At 35.4% G+C, this 12,123-nt stretch overlaps 1 protein-coding gene across 3 annotated transcripts in view; it reads right to left on the reverse strand.

Annotated features, from left to right (window-relative positions):
- The window catches only part of LOC5569544 (pleckstrin homology domain-containing family G member 5), a 380,350-nt gene that overhangs the window by 251,807 nt on the left and 116,420 nt on the right, over positions 1 to 12,123 (reverse strand). The gene's annotated exons all lie outside the window — the stretch shown is intronic.

The following is a 12,123-nucleotide window of genomic DNA, read 5'->3' on the forward strand; positions in this document are numbered from 1 at the left end:
GAGTATCTATGAGGCTTCCATCAGAGTTCTTCTGGGGATTTCATCAGGAGTTCCTCCAGGGATTTCATCAATAGCTCATTCTGAGATTCCAAGGGTTACATTACGAGTTCTTCTGGGAAATGCATCAGGCGTTCTTCTACGGATTTCATCAGGAGTTCCTTCAAAGAATTCATTAGGAGTTCCTTTAGATATTCCACCTTGAATTCCTCCAAGGATTCTATCAAAAGTTTCTAAAGGAATTCCATCAGAATTTTTTCTTGAAATTTTATTATTATATCTTTATCAGGAGTTTCTATAAGGAACACGTCCGGAGTTCCTTCAGAGATTATATTAGGAATTCCATCATGAATTTCTTTAGCAATTCTATGAGAAGTTTCTCCAGGGATTCCACCAGGACTTCCTTCAGAGTTTCTTCCTGGAATTCCTAAAGAAATTCTATCAAAAGTTTCTCTGAGGATTCTATCATAAACTCCACCAAGGATTGCATCATAAGTTCTTCCAAGGATTCCATCAGTAGTTTCTCTTCGGATTTCATCAGGAGTCTTTCAAAAAATTTCATTATGTGTTTCGCAGGGATTCCGTAAGAAGTTCTTCCATGGGTTCCTTTTCAAATACTCCTTAGTTTTTGTTGTAAAATCATCCTGGGACTCCATCATGAACACCTTCTGAGATTCCATTAGAAGTTCTTTTTTGAAATTATATCAGGAATTCTTCTTAAAGTTCCTTCAGGAATTCCTCTATGATTATTCTAGGTTCTATCAGGCTATTTACAACTGATTCCTCCCGGAATTTATTAGTTAATTCTACCAGAATTTCTTTCGGATCTTTTCAAGCAATTTTTCTCGGAATGTTCAGGGGTTTTCAAGAATCCATCCAAGAATCTTTTAAAAATTTCACAAGCAATTTGAGAATGCACCAGTATATCCAGTGGCTCTATGAGGAGTTCCTTCTAGGATTTAAAAATGAAATTACTTCAGTGATTCCTCTTAAAATTCCTTCAGTGATTTCACCAGGAATTCCTTCAAACATTTCGCTAGGATTTCCTCTAAGGATTCCAACTAAAAATCCTCCAAGGATTTCACCAGAGGTTCATCCATGGATTGCATCTGGAATTCACCCAGGTAATTATCCATGATTTCCATCAGGAAAATCTTCAAGGATTTCAGCTGAATTTCTCATAGAAGTTCCATGAAAAATTCTTTCAGAAACTTCAACAATATTTCTCCGGTGATATTACCGGGAATTCAAAAAACTCTCTAGGAGATCTTCCAAAACATTCTGGGAAAAAATCCTCCAAGGGTTCCGCTAAGATGATCTCTAGGGATTCCATAACTAATTTCATATGGGATTTGAGCACAATTTCCTATAATATTTCCACCAGTTGTTTCTTCAGAGATTTCACCAGTTTTTTCTCTAATTATATCACCAGGAATTTTTCGAGAGTGGATTTATTTTAAGGAATTTCGCCAGGAGTTCTTCCAGGGTTAAGACTGTGAATATTATAGAGTTTTGCTAGAATTTACATCATAAAAATCTATCACAGCTTCGTTGGAAGTTTTACCACAAAATACTTCAATAGTTTGACTGGATTTCATTTCTTAGAACTTTTCAGGGTTATCAGAAATTCCTCCAGGTCGATTTTTCGCGGAAATATTGGTGGTTCTTCAAAAAACAAAAAAAAATCTTGTGAATTTGTGGAATTTTTTCGTTCAAATTCCATAAGTTCACAAGATTTTTTTTTTCTGAATACCACCGATATTTCGGCGATAGGATCGACCTGGAATTTCACGAAGGATTGAGCTAGAAATTCTTCCTTTCTCCTTAGGAAGGCAACTACAAAATTTCAAAAGATTATTCCTCGAAGGATTCCACTGATATTTACACAAATGATTAAACAACGCATTTCTCTGAATGTCTTCAGTTGAATACCTTGAAAGATGTTTTGGAAAATTTCTGGAAAAAAAAAAACTCATGGAATAATTCATTGTTAAATCCTGGGAGGAATCTCCAAAAAAATCACTGGAGAAATTCCCAGAGAATTTCCTTGAAATTTCCCTAAATACATCTCTTTAATAGCTGAAGGATTTTTGGAGATATTCCCAGGGAAACAATCAATGGAAGATTGTTGATGCATAGTAGGAATTCCTGGTGGAATTTTTGATGGAAACATTGGATGAATCACTGAATAAATCCCTTGGGAAGTTTTTGTATAAATCCCTGAAGAAAAACTGCAAGAAAGAATCGCTGAAGAAATTTCTTTTGCAATTTCTGAAGCAACTTCTGGTGGGATTTGGGGAGGAGTCCAAAAGGAAGTTCTGGTGAAATCCTTGCGGCAATTTCTGGTGATATATTTTTTTAAAAGTATCTGAAATAATTCGTTATCTAATTTTCGTATAATGCATGATAGAATCCTTGGAACTAACTTCTAGAGGAATTCTTGAAGGTTTGTTTAAAGAATTGTTATAGCAATTTATGGAGGAATTCTTGGAGGCAGCCTTGGAGTAAACTCTGAAAAATTACTGAAGAAATCACTAGAGTATTTTTGTTGGATTGGTCTTTGAAGGAATTGAAGGAATTTGTAGAGGAATCTTTGATGGAATCTCTGGAAGAATGTCACCTGAAGGTATGTCTGAAAAAATTTCACCGCATAAATTTCTAGGTGAATTTGCGGAGAATTTCTTGAGGAACTGTTGGTAAAATTCCTGGTAGATTCCCAGGAAGAATTTCTGGTGGAATCCCTAATATAACCCATGGCTTCCTGGAAAGATTTAGAAGAAGTACTAGAGGAAACCACTAATGATTCTGGATAGAATCTTTGAAAAAAAAAAAATACTAAGGTACCCCGGGGCAAGTGAGAATACGGGGTAAGTGGGGCGTTTCGTCATAGCTCAACAAGGAAAAGTTTTTCGTGGTGATATTCTTCTAGAAAGTTGAAGATACAATGACAAGGCATGTATTTAGTACTAAACATATTGTTATTTTATTACCATGTGGTTCATGTAACAGTTGTCAGTTCAGCGCCATTTTCAACTTGTATGATAAATTGTGACACGTTTCACGTCTTGCATTGACTCGCAAAAAATAAATGTGTTTTAAATCGAATTTCCATCAGTAAGCTATAATTTTAAGTATTATTACAAGCTGCTAGCGATAAACCAGTATTTTGTTTTCATTTCATATGAAATTTTCGATGTTCGATTTCGATTTTCGTCTATCTTACCCCAAAATATATTTGTACTCCCACTTACCCCAGGGACCTATCAAAACAAAAACCAGAATCAAAACTTTTCGTTCACGTTTGATACATTTTCCTAGAGAGTAGCACTAAAACATTCAAACAAATGATTTTTGTCAAAAAAGATTAACCTCAAATTACGTAATTGCATAAGAGGGAGAAAAAAAGTGTTATTATTCTTTATTTTTTATTTATTTTTTTTATTTTTTAAATACGACACAGCTGAAATTTGAAATGCATCATGAGAAAGATAACTTTTCTATTTTATTAAATCTTTATTTGTTATTTCTACCAAATTAAGTAGTAATGGAAAACAATTCCACCCCATAAGGTGGTTTTCTGCCATGCATATAAATAATAGCAAAATATATTTAAAATTTCGTCAATTATTGATTGTTTTTGTGCTAAATTTCAATTAACAACTTATAAATTTTATATTTTGAACATGTTTAATTCCTCTTTACGCTTTTATTGAGGAATTTTCAGTTAACATTAAATGTGAGGTGACATACTATTAAATAAAGGGTTTCTTCCTAAAACGTAACGTATTTCATGGTTAATCCCTTATGTACATCAAATATGTACTTAAAATTAAAAATCTATGACTTATCAATCTTATTATTGTAATGGTTGACTAACTGATGTGGATTGATGCATGAAACTAGATGTGTCCCACTTGCCCCGTTTAGCGAGGTAACTGCGTCCAATTGCTCATTCTAAAACTTTCTTCCAAGGTTTTCACAATTTCGAAATTATTCGATTAGTTTCATGCACACACCAGCAAATATGTGGCCAAAACGTGATTGTGTTGTTGGATTTGAAAAATATTGACATTTGTTCCCACTTGCCCCGCGGTACCTTATAGTCATTCCCATATCGATGACTGTTCAGAATTATCCCCGACAGGGATCCCTCATAATTTTGGAGTTTTGCCGGAATACTTCGTGTGAATTATAACTGGAATTCCTTATAAATATCTATTTCTTCCGGTCTAAAGTTCTGAAAGTTCTGCTCTTTCTCACTACGAATATTGCCGTAGAAATATTCACCTCCACAGCCACAGAATTCGAAAACTTATAACTCACATTTTCGCATTTAAAACGTGCGAAGAAATATAGTGCTGCTGCAACGAACTTTGACAGTCGTTCAAATGGTTGTAGCAACATAAATCGGTTTGACTAAATTGGGGGCGGAGTCAATGTTGGTCATACCGTCTGAGCGTCTGTGGGCTGCATTAGAGAATGTGTTTTTCAATGCCACAATAAAGTAATTAGCATCGAAAGGTTTTGGAAGTATTTACATCTTATGGGTTTGATGTGCTTTTTTGGTTAATGTTGAATAAAAAGTAAATCTTATATACCTCTTATAAGAATTTATTGAAGAAGAAACGCGTCTTTGGCTAAAAATTTAGTTTAATATCAGCACATAGGTTTTAAGCAAAACAGAACCGCTTACCACACCTATATTGAGGTTCAACCATGCATTTCCAGAATTAGTCGGTTATTTTTATATATGTTCAAGTTTCCAGCGCACCAGATATAAATCCATTCTAGCATATTACATGGATGAACGATTCAGACAAATCCTGTGAAGAAGTTCACCCTATCGTTGACGTTTTTAAACCTTTCATCTCACAGATATTGAACTTGATGACCGCATGGTAAAATTTAGCGGTATGCTTCCAATTCCTTTCTAGTAAGGAGAAAACAAAACATAAAAAACATGTCCAAAGCGAAAAACAGAGTTTAAACAATATAAATAGTACAAGTAATAGGTAATACTGTTATTTCGTTTTCATTTTCCATACGAAAACTACCGCAATTTTTTAAGCCATACTAACACAATGAATTACATTATTCTCATTCTCGATAGGTATTCTTCTTCTTGTTTGTGGATTAACGTCCCTGAGAAACACTGAAGATATCGTCGACTAGTGGGGTTTGAATCCACTAACGAGCCCACAAGCTACTTGGTTCTGTTGAAAAGCTAAATAGATCGCTTACATTTTACCCAGCATTAAGGGGCTGTCCATTAATTACGTAAGGGTTTATGGGGGGAGGGGGGGTCTGAGATTCTTACGCGCCATACAATCTATTTTTGATTTTCATACAAAAAATCTTACCATGGGGGGAGGGGGGGTTGAAAACCCCGTAATTTGTCTTACGTAATTAATGGACCGCCCCTAAGTAGTTTTTCAATAATATAAGCTCATCAATGATAAAGTGTCTGCTTTTCCGTTATTGATCCACAGGAATATATTTTCATTTGATGCCTGCTCTAGTTTCGCTTCGAAGCATCCTATTGTATATTGGTAACAGCTGTTCCCCCTGGGTGATCCGTTATTCGTCCATACCTAAACTAACCGGCAGTTATCAAAAGTCAGAACAGGGAAATACAGCACTTCTTGAATAGTGGCCCCCATGCAAGATGTTATCTATGAGAAGCCACAAACCTTCATAAAAAAACAAAGGATCGCTTCGGCCACAGCTTTAGTGGAAAAATAAAACTAAGGAAAGAGTCGATTGAACCTAGAACCGAGTGCAAACTTTTACCGACCGACACGACACGAACCCTTTAGTCGCCCGGCCGGAAAATCCGTAAGACGTCAGGCGAAGGTTACGAACCGGGGCGAGTGTGCAGTCCTTTGTCGCTGATCCTTATCGCACGCTGAGAGGGTCTTTTTTCGCATTTAAGCTAAAGAAAAAATGGCTGGGAAATCTATTATAGCGATTTTCATGGGGGGAACATAATCCATCGACGCCGGTAGCAGATGATATCTCACCAAGAACAGAAGAAAAAACTATGACGCAGAGGTATCCAGATATTGTAAGTGAATGATTTAAAAGTAAATTATGGCACCATTTTTTGGACCTTCCGTTATTTATGCGACCGTGTTTTTCAATTTGCAAAGTATTGACATTTGAAAATTATATAGAACAATTATTCTGTGTCAGAAAACACTATCATCCTGATTTTGTAAACTAATTTAAGCATTTATTGACACTTCGTTAACAATATATTTCATTTCAATTGCCGTAGCTGTTCAGAATTTTTACTTGTGAGCTGATTTCACCTTTAAAAACGCTTTCAATTTTTTTACAGACTGATGTTACCATATATTTATTCCTTGGGATGAATTTTCTGTTGAAGAAATGTGACAATAATTTGGGTTTCGTAATTTGATTAGCAGACTTCCGCAACCAACATCAGGCACCTTTTTTAAGCCGAACATGATGAACCGTAATTCAGCTATCACTATGTAAACGTAGAAATTCACATTTATTCAACAGAACTAGGAAGCCACGATTGATTGTGCACTTAAATATATTCGCTACTTACACACCTAATACCCAAGGATCGACTTCGAAACCCTTCATAGGATGTGCGGGAAAGCACGAAAAAGACCCATTCATCGCCATCGAGGTAACATCGGCAAATGCGAATCCTGCATCACGGAGAAGTAGTGACACAAACACATGCACGCTCCCATTTTTTTATTACTAAACCAATGACTCGTCTGTTGGTTCGTCTCTCGGAAAGCACTCACCAAATAAGCGGATAAGGAAGTGGGCGATAAGAAAACTGCGTGTTGAAAATGCATGAAATAATAATAACAACACTAGAAGCACCTGCCAGAAGACGGGCGAGTGCTTGTCGTCGTTGCGTAAGGTGAAGTGAAAAATTGTAAATGGGTTCTCTGAAAAGTTTAAAAGGATATAAGCGCCGGTAAGCACGCTAAAAATGTCAGCGCTGGGCTCGGATGGTTTAGAAAAGGATGGAAGCGAATTTTCAGAGATAGGGGAATGATCACAAGCGTTTCACGAGGTTTGAAAGCTTTTTAGGCTATTGATCCTTTAAAAGGTGAGAAAAGGGAAACCCCAGTTTTTACCTTCACAAAGAGTCAACCTTTTCCATGAACAACTGATTTCGTTCGAGGGAACATTTTTCATGGATCATAGCATCCATTTTGGACCACTGTTTATCTAGTCACACACCCCCAGAAATAGCTTACGTGTGCATCTTCTATCTATACTGATTCTTCTTTTTTCATTTCCTAGAAAAACATCCTTACTGACAAAGAGGCTGATTCTCAGCTGAGATTTATAATTTTTAACTGCGAGTTATGTATGCCAAAGTTATTTTTTTCATTCGTTCATTTGTGGCACGTGCATTGCTACTCTAAGACCAAGAAGTCAAAAAAAATGTCCTTTGGCATAGCTTTGCTTTGTGACTTGTGGCTTCTTAGATTATTCACTGAATATGCTAACTTGATTCCAACAACTTGATTCCAGAACAACATAACAAGATTGTAACACATTCCTATCCGCAGCAGTTAATAATAACAGAATTTGATATCATTTTGTTATCAAGATGGCTTTGTTCCCAACTTGGTATATTTTTAGAAACACAATTATAACAACATTTGATATATTTTTGACATCGCATTTGTAAGTCTGTTTCAAATAACATCCGATGTCATGAACAGTAACATAATTTGCAATAATTTAGTTATTTTGTAACATCATCGCAACACATTCTGTCATAATTTTGTTATAATTATCACAGGATTTGATATATTTTAGTTTTGTTTGGTGCAAATTTTGTTAGAATTTTTGTTATTTTAACTACTAACGGTACATGTTTTATAACAACTGGAGATATAAAAAAGTCATATCAGAGAAACACAGTCTGTTATAATCTTGTTTCTTCCAGCTGGTCGGGAAACTATACGTGTTAAATGGCAGGAAGGGCGTTAATCCAAACTGCGCGTTTTCTTCCAAGGGTGAAATGGTTGATATTGATAATTTCCTCTAAATACTTTAGACAAATTTTCTGAACACCAAATCGAAGAAGCTGCTGGCCCAGGCACTTTGATTCAAGTGAGAAAACAAAGGGATCCCCCAATCGTAGTCAGTTTTTCCGAATTTGGGGGATTTAGGCAGGAGATCTTGCACTCCATGGGGGGAAACAAGGTTTTCTTCCAAATCCCAAAGGATACTGTCGCGTTTTGCCGGAAACTCTTAAAGATCGCGAACATCTTCTCAAACATCTTGAAGAGGAAAAGCACAATTTTTTTGCTACTGACGACAAAACATCTCGATATCGAAGGGACTGTTGAGATAGGGAGAGATCGAGCCAAAGAACAAATTTTTGATGAATACTAGATTGAAAAACACTCCGTGGCCAAGAAAGTAATACACAAACAAACGTCATTTTGCGCTCCTAATTTGTTTTGAATCTCAAATCTTTGGTCTAGTAAGCTTCGATATTGGTCATATCGACATACGGAGAGAAAATTGAGAACGAAAAATGAACAGAAACACATCGAGATATGGAGATATCGAGATAAGGATGATATCGAGATATGGAGAGTGAAAATGCATGCAGACTGAAGGGAATTATGAAATCATCGACATAGGGAGATATATCGAGATGTAGAACATCGAGATGTGGAGAGTCGACTGTACTTGGATTTTCCGCATCATTATGAAAAAGACAACCCAATCTGGCATTCTTCGGAAAGGGCTTTCTCAAAAAATATTATTTAGTTCACTTTAACAAAAAATGATCTGAATAGTATTGAAGCTTCAGAAACAGCAAGACTTATGTTCGACGTCCGTGTGACATGGGAGCATTTCCAGAAACATGGAGGAAATTCCCAGAACCACACTCAGTGCCGTCGGAGCCAAATGTGGGGTCATGCAACCCGGAGCAATGGCGCAGGTGACCTTGTATTTCTCCGAGATAATCGGCTGCCCTTTCTTTTTTCCGGCCAGTTTTCTTTGATCTTTTGTGGTATACCCGTGTCCTTTGTTTAGAGCATGTCGTTCTACTCCATTACTATTGAGAAATATTAAAGTACCGTAATCCGGGGTAACATTCATCCGTTTTTTTATATTCCTAAATATTTAATTTGAAAATGAATATGTTGCAAGTTTTATATTTTTAAAACAAGTACTGGCACCCATAGCTCGTGACCATATACTGTATTAAGTGTTTTGAAAGATTTAAGTACCGTAAAACGGGGTAACTTTGATAGTTTTTTCGAAGAAAACTTGAATATTTATGCATGCTGTTTCAAAGCTTTACAATTTATATTTTTAAAACAAGTACTGGCATCCTAGCTATCGATTACAGTCGATAGATTGGCAAAAGATTTATTATGAATGGATATATATTTTTTCATATAATCGAAAGTTGGTTTTCTGTTTTGGGGTAACTTTGATAATAGAGTATGATTCGAACAAAATTGAATGAATAACGAACATTTGTAGGGCATTGCATACCTCTAGGCGTTTAACGTTATATGGAAATTTCTGACTTAGTTTACAAAAATGGTCCCAGTTTGTGAAAATGCTTTTCGCTAAGAGATTTGAGACCGGTTTCAAGTTCTATGATAACTAGGCTGTCAAAGAAAAGTGGCCAACTATTCAAAACTACATCAAATAGTGATCGTAGAACAGATTGTTTGTAAGCGTTTCGAAAATGCTAAAGTTGTGTAATTTTTTTAAATTCATATAGAAAGCCTAGAATGTTCTTGATTCAAATGAAATCCGCTCTTACATGAAGTGTTATACTAATGTTCCTTAGTTTTGCATTCGTTTTGCTTAACTGATTAACAGAAATTATGATATTTCGTTTAGTATGTGGTGGGTTTCACACTATCAAAGTTACCCGCATTATCAAAGTTACCCCGTTTTACGGTATGTTTAAAAAATGTTTTAGCTGATTTTTTGATTTTGCTGATATGGGGTAACATTGATCACTCATGTAAACAACGTTCGGTAATATTCAAAATGTCGTTACTTACTTAAATCATGGCTTCTGAAGTTGAATATGAAGGCCAAACGCTGACAAGTCGTTTACTTTTTGAGTTATCGTTAAATTAAAAACGCATCGAACCGCGGAATACGCCTAAAGGTAGGCAATTTCCTAATGAAATTCCACATTCTTAACAGTAATTCGTTAATGTTGCTTAATTGAACATTCTTATGAAGGTTTCGACATCGGAATCGTTTTCGGCGATGCCATTATTAGTAAGAATAGCATTTTCCTTGCTCATACCACTTACAGAACTTATGTGAGGCATGAATCTTCGGTAGTGCCATCCTTAACCATTAAAATCGTTGTTCCGAAAAGTTGACAAATTTACTCATGAAATCATCACAATTTTCCCACAAAACTTAATTTTCATTGGCTCATCAATATATGAAGGAGAAACGCAATTCATGCTTGGGAAATGTTTCATCAATAAATGATTATACAATTTTTTTACGTGATGAGTCAAACTGATCAATGTTACCCCGCTGATACCCCGAATTACGGTATTCGATTTTTTTACAAATATCATTCTTTACCATTTTGCATAGATCCTCCTTAGAAAAAGATACCGCTTTTTATACCTTTTGGAGAGAACAGTTTGTCACCATTAAACTCCCAAAAGCGCGCCCCAGGTTCGTCCACTAATTTTGTTGAATGATACTGATTTTGACCATGCATCGGTCTCTAGCGCAGTGGTTCTCAACCTTTTCGGTGCTGCGAGCCCCATTTAAGCTTTATAAACGTCTCGCGGACCCTCAAAGGTGAATGTTCTTGAAATCAAATGCAATCAATTAAATGCAGGAATCCTGCTATGATCCTTTGGAGCAGTTTACTAATAATTATGCTAGGAATGTAGATTTCTGACTACCGTTAAATCACCAGTCACTGTGCGGGCTCCATTCACCGTGCACATATACAAATTCCTACAAAATATTCATACAATTTTCACAAATTATTCTTTTGTCAGCAAAATAAGATAAAACTAATAAAATGAAGTAGTTTTTGTCACAAAGCATTTTGAAAAACCTAGTTTTTGTAGTCAAAATCATGTGAATTCTGTTTGATAATGAGATTTTTCAACACTCTTAGTAGAAACGCCAAAAATTACCATCTTTCATTTTAACGTTAGAGTATGAAATTTTTCAAAATTTCAACAAGTTTACATTGTGGATACCACTAGTTAGATGTATTTGATCGTATGAGCAATGAAATTTTATGCAATTTATAATTTTTCATTGTGTTTCAGTCAAAACCCAAATGCACGGTAAATGGACCCTTTTCAATATGTATGGTTCCCATTACCGTGCATTACTGTAAAAAGCTTGAAATTATTCGGTAATATTAGATTTATTGTTATGTCGTGATTAAAAAACTTCATTTTGAGTGTTTGAGTGAATATGAAATGGTTTGGTCAATACAGTCAAACCTCCTATAACGATTTTAATGAAAAATTATTTATTTAGTAAATTTTTAAACGTTTTTGGTTTTTATTATAAATGAAAATTTTAATATTCTTAAAAATGAATGCGCACACTACTAGCATCATAGTTACTCCATTACCAACGTTTCTTCAAGATACAAAATTAAATCATGACGAAAAGTATATGCACGGTGAATGGTGCACTAGTGTGCACGGTAAATAGTGACATAGCACGGTACGAGGCGACCTTAACATTACATTTTCAAACATATGTTTAGAGTATTTTTTGTTATCCAACACTAGTTTTATATTTTTTCCTGAATTATTTTATAATTGCACGCTACGTAGTGGTATTCTAGTACGCATCAAATTATTTGGCAAAGTTATACAATTTATTGAAGTGCAAATTTTTCTTAAATGCACGGTGAATGGTAGCTTGACGGTACTGGCATCTTTTGAAAAGTATGACAAGGAACCTTCATGAACAATTTTGACAAAAACCAACAAAAAATAATGCAGGACAAGTAGGATAAACCCCTTAGGCACCTTCATTTTTCACTAACACGTTGTGAATGTTTCTCCATTCGAAGGTCTGAAACTCTGCAGTTATTCGCATTTATGTTCGGTTTTAGAATAGAGTAAAGAA

The sequence above is a fragment of the Aedes aegypti genome, chromosome 3 (assembly GCF_002204515.2).
Source record: "Aedes aegypti strain LVP_AGWG chromosome 3, AaegL5.0 Primary Assembly, whole genome shotgun sequence".
NCBI lineage: Eukaryota > Metazoa > Arthropoda > Insecta > Diptera > Culicidae > Aedes > Aedes aegypti.